This window comes from Triticum aestivum, chromosome 7B, assembly GCF_018294505.1.
Source record: "Triticum aestivum cultivar Chinese Spring chromosome 7B, IWGSC CS RefSeq v2.1, whole genome shotgun sequence".
Classification (NCBI taxonomy): domain Eukaryota; kingdom Viridiplantae; phylum Streptophyta; class Magnoliopsida; order Poales; family Poaceae; genus Triticum; species Triticum aestivum.
The window spans coordinates 359,736,880-359,743,599 of NC_057813.1; positions in this window are offsets into that span (position 1 = coordinate 359,736,880).

Genomic DNA, 6,720 nt, shown 5'->3' on the forward strand with positions numbered 1-6,720 from the left:
CTTTAAACGCTTTATCAAAGTTTGGTTTCTCCACCATAATTACCTATGCATTATTTAGTTCACTCCGAACATTTTAGTTTTAAAGTTTGGAAACTTTTGTTGTTTGCCTATGTTTTAAATTTGAATTTGAATCGGGTTCGAATCAACGTGAGTTTAATCACAGTAATGGAGGTGACGTGGCATCCTTAGCTTGGGATTACTGTAGTCTAATTATCCGGGCGTCACATGGTGTTAAACCTACTATATTTCAAGTTCTCTATGGTTCGTACCACTTAATACTAGCCATAGATGCATCAAAATAAGCAAACAACACACGAAAAACAGAATCTGTCAAAAACTGAACAGTCTGTAGCAATCTATAACCCTCGAATACTTCTGGAACTCTAAAAATCCTACAACAGTAGGAATTCCTGAGCAATTTGTCTATTGATCTACAGAAAAAAGAATCAACGCAAAAGCACGTTTCTGTGAATTAACAAAATTATTTTCATGCGCGCAAAGTTTCTGTTTTTCAGCAGAATCAAATTAACTATCACCATAGGTTATCCTATAGGTTCTACTTTGCACAAATACCAATTAAAACATAAAAACACATCTAAACAGAAGGTAGATGCAAGATTTATTACTAAACATAAACAAAAACAAAAAACACAAATAAAATTGGGTTGCCTCCCAACTAGCGCTATCGTTTAACGCCCCTAGCTAGGCATAAAAGCGAGGATAGATCTAAGTAGTGCCATTTTTGGCACTCAATTCATAAGTAGCTCGCATGATAGATTCATAAGGTAATTTAACTTTCTTTCTTGTAAAGTGCTCCATGCCTTTCCTTAATGGAAAGTGGAAACTAATATTCCCTTCCTTCATATCAATAATCGCACCAATCGTTCTAAGGAAAGGTCTACCAAGAATAATAGGGCAAGAAAGATTGCAATCTATATCAAGAACGATAAAATCTACGGGCACCAAATTTCTATTTGCAACAATGAGAACATCATTGATCCTTCCCATTGGCTTTTTAATGGTGGAATCTGCAAGGTGCAAATTTAAACAGCAATCATCAAGATCATGGAAACCTAGAATATCACATAAAGTTTTCGGAATCGTGGAAACACTAGCACCCAAATCACATAAATCATAACACTCATGATCTTTAATTTTAATCTTTATAGTAGGTTCCCACTCATCATTAAGTTTTCTAGGTATAGAAACTTCAAAATTAAGTTTTTCATCAAAAGATTGCATCAAGGCATCAACAATATGTTTGGTAAAAGCTTTTTTTTGACTATAAGCATGAGGAGAATTCACAACGGATTGCAACAAGGAAATACAACCTTCTAAAGAACAATTATCATAATTAAATTTCTTGAAATCCAAGATAGTGGGTTCAATGCTATTTAAAGTCTTGACCTCTCCAATCCCACTTTTACCAAATTTAGCATCAAGATCTAAAAACTCCGAATCATTGGGACGCCTTTTAACTAAAGTTGACTCATCTCCAGTCCCATCATTATTAAGATTCATATTGCAAAACAAAGATCTAATAGGGGACACATTAATAACTTTAAGATCTTCGTCATTATTTTCACCTGACTTTTCTGGTTTGGCAGCCATCTTATTGACTAAGGTAGCTTGTATATCAGAAATTTGGGCTATAGAATTTTCAAGCCGAGTAATTTGAGAGTTCAAACCATAAAATTCTTTAGACATATCATCAATCTATTTGTTCATAAACCCCAAAAAAACCTTTTTGTTCTTTAAGCTATTTTCTGAAGAAATTATTGTGCTCAAATTGTAAATTCATAAAACTTCTAACGTTTGATTCAATCTCTTCCAACCTTCTAAGATGAAGGTCGGTGTTCTTAGGCAAAGCCATAAGGACAAACAGGCACACAAAAAGACAAGCGAGAGAGAGATAAGATTGGGAAAGAGAGGGCGAATAAAACGGCAAGGGTGAAGTGGGGGAGAGGAAAACGAGAGGCAAATGGCAAATAATGTAAATGCGAGAGAGATGAGTTTGTGATGGGTACTTGGTATGTCTTGACTTGAGCGAAGACCTCCCCGACAACGGCGCCAGAAATCCTTCTTGCTACGTCTTGAGCTTGTGTTGGTTTTCCTTAAAGAGGAAAGGGTGATGCATCAATAGTAGCGTAAGTATTTCCCTCAGTTTTTGAGAACCAAGGTATCAATCAAGTAGGAGGCTCCTCAAAAGTCTCACGCACCTACACAAACAAACAAAGAACTCGCAACCAACACAATAAAGGGGTTGTCAATCCCTTCACGACCACTTGCGAAAGTGAAATCTGATAGAGATAGTATGATAAGATAAATATACTTTTGGTACTTTATGATATAGATTGGAAAAGTAAAGATGCAAATAAAAGTAAATTTAAAGCTTATATGATAAAAGATAGATCCAAGGGCCATAGGTTTCATTAGTGGCTTCTCTCAAGATAGCATAAGTATTACGGTGGGTGAACAAGTTACTGTCGAGCAATTGATAGAAAAGTGAATAATTATGAGATTATCTAGGCATGATCATGTATATAGGCATCACATCCATGACAAGTAGACCGACTCCTGCCTGCATCTACTATTATTACTCCACACATCGACCTCTATACAGCATGCATCTAGAGTATTAAGTTCATAAAGAACAGAGAATGCGCATTAAGAAAGATGACATGATGTAGAGGCATAAACTCATGAAATATGATATAAACCCCACCTTTTTATCCTCGATGGCAACAATACAATACGTGCCTTGCTGCCCCTGCTGTCATTGGGAAAGGACACCGCAACATTGAACCCAAAGCTAAGCACTTCTCCCATTGCAAGAAAGATCAATCTAGTAGGCCAAACCAAACTGATAATTCGAAAAGACTTGCAAAGATAACTTAATCACACATAAAAGAATTCAAAGAAGATTCAAATATTTCTCATAGATAAACTTGATCATAAACCCACAATTCATCGGATCTAGATAAACACACCGTGAAAAGAGTTACATCGAATAGATCTCTAAGAAGATCGAGGAGAACATGATTTTGAGATCCAAAAAGAGAGAAGAAGCCATCTAGCTAATAACTATGGACCCAAAGATCTGTGGTAAACTACTCACAACTCATCGGAGGGGCTATGGTGTTGATGTAGAAGCCCTCCGTGGTCGATTCCCCCTCTAGCGGAGCGCCGGCGAAGGCTCCAAGATGGGATCTCGCGGATACAGAAGGTTACGATAGTGGAAATAGTTTTTTGTGGTCGCCTTTGATGTTCTCGGGGTACGTGGGTATATATAGGAGGAATAAGTAGGTCGGTGGACACCCGAGGGGCCCACAAGATAGGGGGGCGCGCCCAGTAGGGGTGGGCGTGCCCTCCACCCTCGTGGCCGCCTCGACTGCTTCTTGATTTGCACTCCAAGTCCTCTGGATCACGTTCGTTCCAAAAATAACGCTCCCGAAGGTTTCATTCCGTTTGGACTCCGTTTGATATTACTTTTCTTCGAAATACTGAAATAGGCAAAAAAAAACAGCAATACGGGCTGGGCCTCCGGTTAGTAGGTTAGTCCCAAAAATGATATAAATGTGTAAAGTAAAGCACATAAACATCCAAAATGGGTAATATAATAGCATGGAACAATCAAAAATTGTAGATACGTTGGAGACGTATCACACGTCGGCCCTGCGCGTCTTGAGAGTGACTTTGAGGGCTCTTGCCATGGCGAAGCCCGGGGTCCTCAACATCGCGGCACTGTTCTTCGCGCACGAGTTGAGAGGACCGCGGCGCGTGCACTGGCGGGGGCGTCTTTCTACCCTTGGAGGTCCCCACACCACCTGTAGGTAGCGCAGCTCTGTCTTTGGGCGCGGCGGTGTGCGGACCGTCGTCGCCACTGCGGACGACGCCGCTCGCCTGGCTTCTCGTATCAAGGTGGCATGGACGATCTTGATCTCCTCTGCCACTGGCGTCTGCCACGTCGCCCGCCCATGCTGGCACGAGCGGAGCGGCTCCAGAAGAACCGACCGTTGCGATCGTCTTCTTCTTCGGATCCATGGCGATGAAGAAAAGTGTTGTGCTAACCGATAGACCAGGTTCTCACAACTAACTCCCCCAACCTGGCGGTCCAAGGATGTCGGGGAAACGAACACCTATGGGATCACAGGAATCCATTCTACGGTTGGCGGGGAGAGGAGCTGCACGAAGAGCAGGTCTACCAACCAGTGTGAGGGATTTTTACCCAGGTTCGGGCCGCAAAGATGTGTAATACCCTAGTCCTTCTTGTATGTATATTTTGTGTTCTTGAGCTTGAACTAGCTGCGTTGCATGCCGTCTCACTTTATCAGGGACAGTAACAGAAGCCGCCCCGTCCGTCGCCGTCCTTCCTTGCCTTTATGGGTGGGCATTCGGTATAAACCGAAATTTCAGTTTCTACCATTCGGTATTTTTTTCAATTTCGGTTTGGAAAACCAATAACCGAAAATGGTTGCTAAAAATAGCTAACCGAAAATCCAGTTAACCAAAAAATCGGTGCGGTTTTCGGTTTATACCGAAGGGCCTCGCCTTATGTGTTTGTGCTTGAGTAGAAGCAGTCGCACCCTCTTATATTGGCAGAAAAAGTTGGCTCATTCCTTTGGTAGGGCGAGGTGGGACTAAATGAAAAACACGTCCTGGTCACATGTACCTATATGCTAGCACAACCAGGCATCCCTCTCCAAAAAGCCCACGTGAGCTGGGCCTTGCATGTTTGCATACACTTTCATCAGAAAGGCCCACACGCGTGTAGGCTGCGGTGCATTGGGTTGGTCGCTTAAGCGATCGTGGGCGAGCTCGCTTGAATAAAAGCAATCAATCGGTCCTCAATCGTGGGCGTGTGGGCGTGATTCCCGGGTGACGCTCGCTATGCTTGCTTCTGCGTTGGTTCTCGAGGCTTTTTGCGCTGACTCATGTAGCTTGGTTTTTTCGGTTAAACCGGGACAAAAACTAAACATACCAAATTATGTTCGGTTAGTGTAGCTGGAAACCGAATTTTTCTGTGATTGTAAAAAAAGCAAAAATTCGGTTTATTCGGTTTTGGCATCGGTTCGGTTTTTGGTTCATCGGTTTTTATGCCCACCCCTACTTGCCTTGACACGCGTCTGGCTGACAAGGCATCCAGTGCCACACTGGCTAGCTAGTTGCTGTGTTGGCGTGGTGGTAGAGCCTCTACGAAGATCTGCATCCCGCCACATAGGCGCCTGCTTAATTAGTTGGCACGCTGGCAGTCGCACTGGAGTGGTGGTGAGGTGGCAAATCTTTGTCGGGTGCGGGCATGGCCGCGGCCCAGCAATCGTCCCTGGCAAGGCTTGTCGGGGACCTCGTGGTCATCCCTGGCAAGGATCTTGCCGGGGGTCTTCATCTTCTGGTCTCACATGGGTCTGCATGCCATCAGCCTTCACAAAGATCTGCATGCTACTATGCATGCGCCCCCTGAGCCTTGGTCATGACATTGTCGATGGTGTCAGAACTCTCAGTCCTCAAGGGTGATGGCCTTGCTGGTGCTTCACGGGTCGTCCCGGCAAGGAGCTTGCCGAGGCTACGCAAGCCGTCCCGGCAAGGATGTTGCCGAGGGAGGTCCAGCTGGTCTTCCGCTCCTTGTTCAGTGTATTGATTGATGTCCTGGTAGTCTTGTGTTCTATCTTCTACTGTCCTGCTGGGCCCGGCCACAGGCGTGGCTACAACTGCTCGTGCACAAGTAAGGGGTATAGAAGAGCCCATACTTTTGTACACCGGCAACTGGGGGGCCCCGACCAAGTTGCATGCATGCATGAGCATTCCAAGAGCACTGCATAAGCATTTCATGAGCATTTGCATGTGCATATAGATAGGGTCACATCATGCATCATTCTCATATGCATGAAGCTGCAGGTTCCTAACGTGAACTTGGCTTGTACGAGGAGTTGGGGAGATGGACCAGCACTGCGATCCCCAGCAAGCCAAGCAGATAAGTTCTACCTCTTGTCCATAAGTGCTCTTTAAGCTGAAACTTGCACATGAGAAAACCTTGCCGCTCTTTGAAGCCTAGGTGCTCCCAGTTTTGGCTCGAACGTTGCTTCGGCCTGGGTGGTTGCAGTGGCCTTTGATGAAAAGAGGTTGGGGGGGGGGGGGGGCTGGTCCCTTTATTTTTTGCCCGGTAGACTCCGGTCCCCAGCAACGAAATAAAAAGGGTACCAGCAGGATAGCCTGTCGGGCAAGACTCGTTTATTTAAAAATAAGAGGCATCCCACCTCTGCATGGACATACACATGCACGAGTTCCCGACAAGGCTCATCTTTTTCATTACTATGTTGATCATACAAGTACAAGCCTTACAGAACACAAACATGGACTCAAGAGATTACATTATTTGAATTAAAATTTGGCAAGTGCCTACAAGTTTAAGATAGAAAAAAGATAATGTGCCACATAATCTCCTCTTTTCATTTTCCCTCCACCAAGCACTATGGTGGAAGGAGGAAAAGATGAGAAAGGCACCCAAGCAGGAGCCCTTCCCGGTACCGTCTCGGCTTGCCTGGTGCGGCCTAACAAGACCGAGAGTGGTGAGGCTGCGAAGGAGGAGCGCGGGAGCAGAGCGACATTCCCCTAGTCGCTACCTCCAGGACCAGCAAGAAGCCCTGGCTTGAGCCCCGGTAGAGTCATCCACCAAAGCTCAGCTGGAACACTGTAGGAAGGGAGGCGAAGGCACCAAGGGAA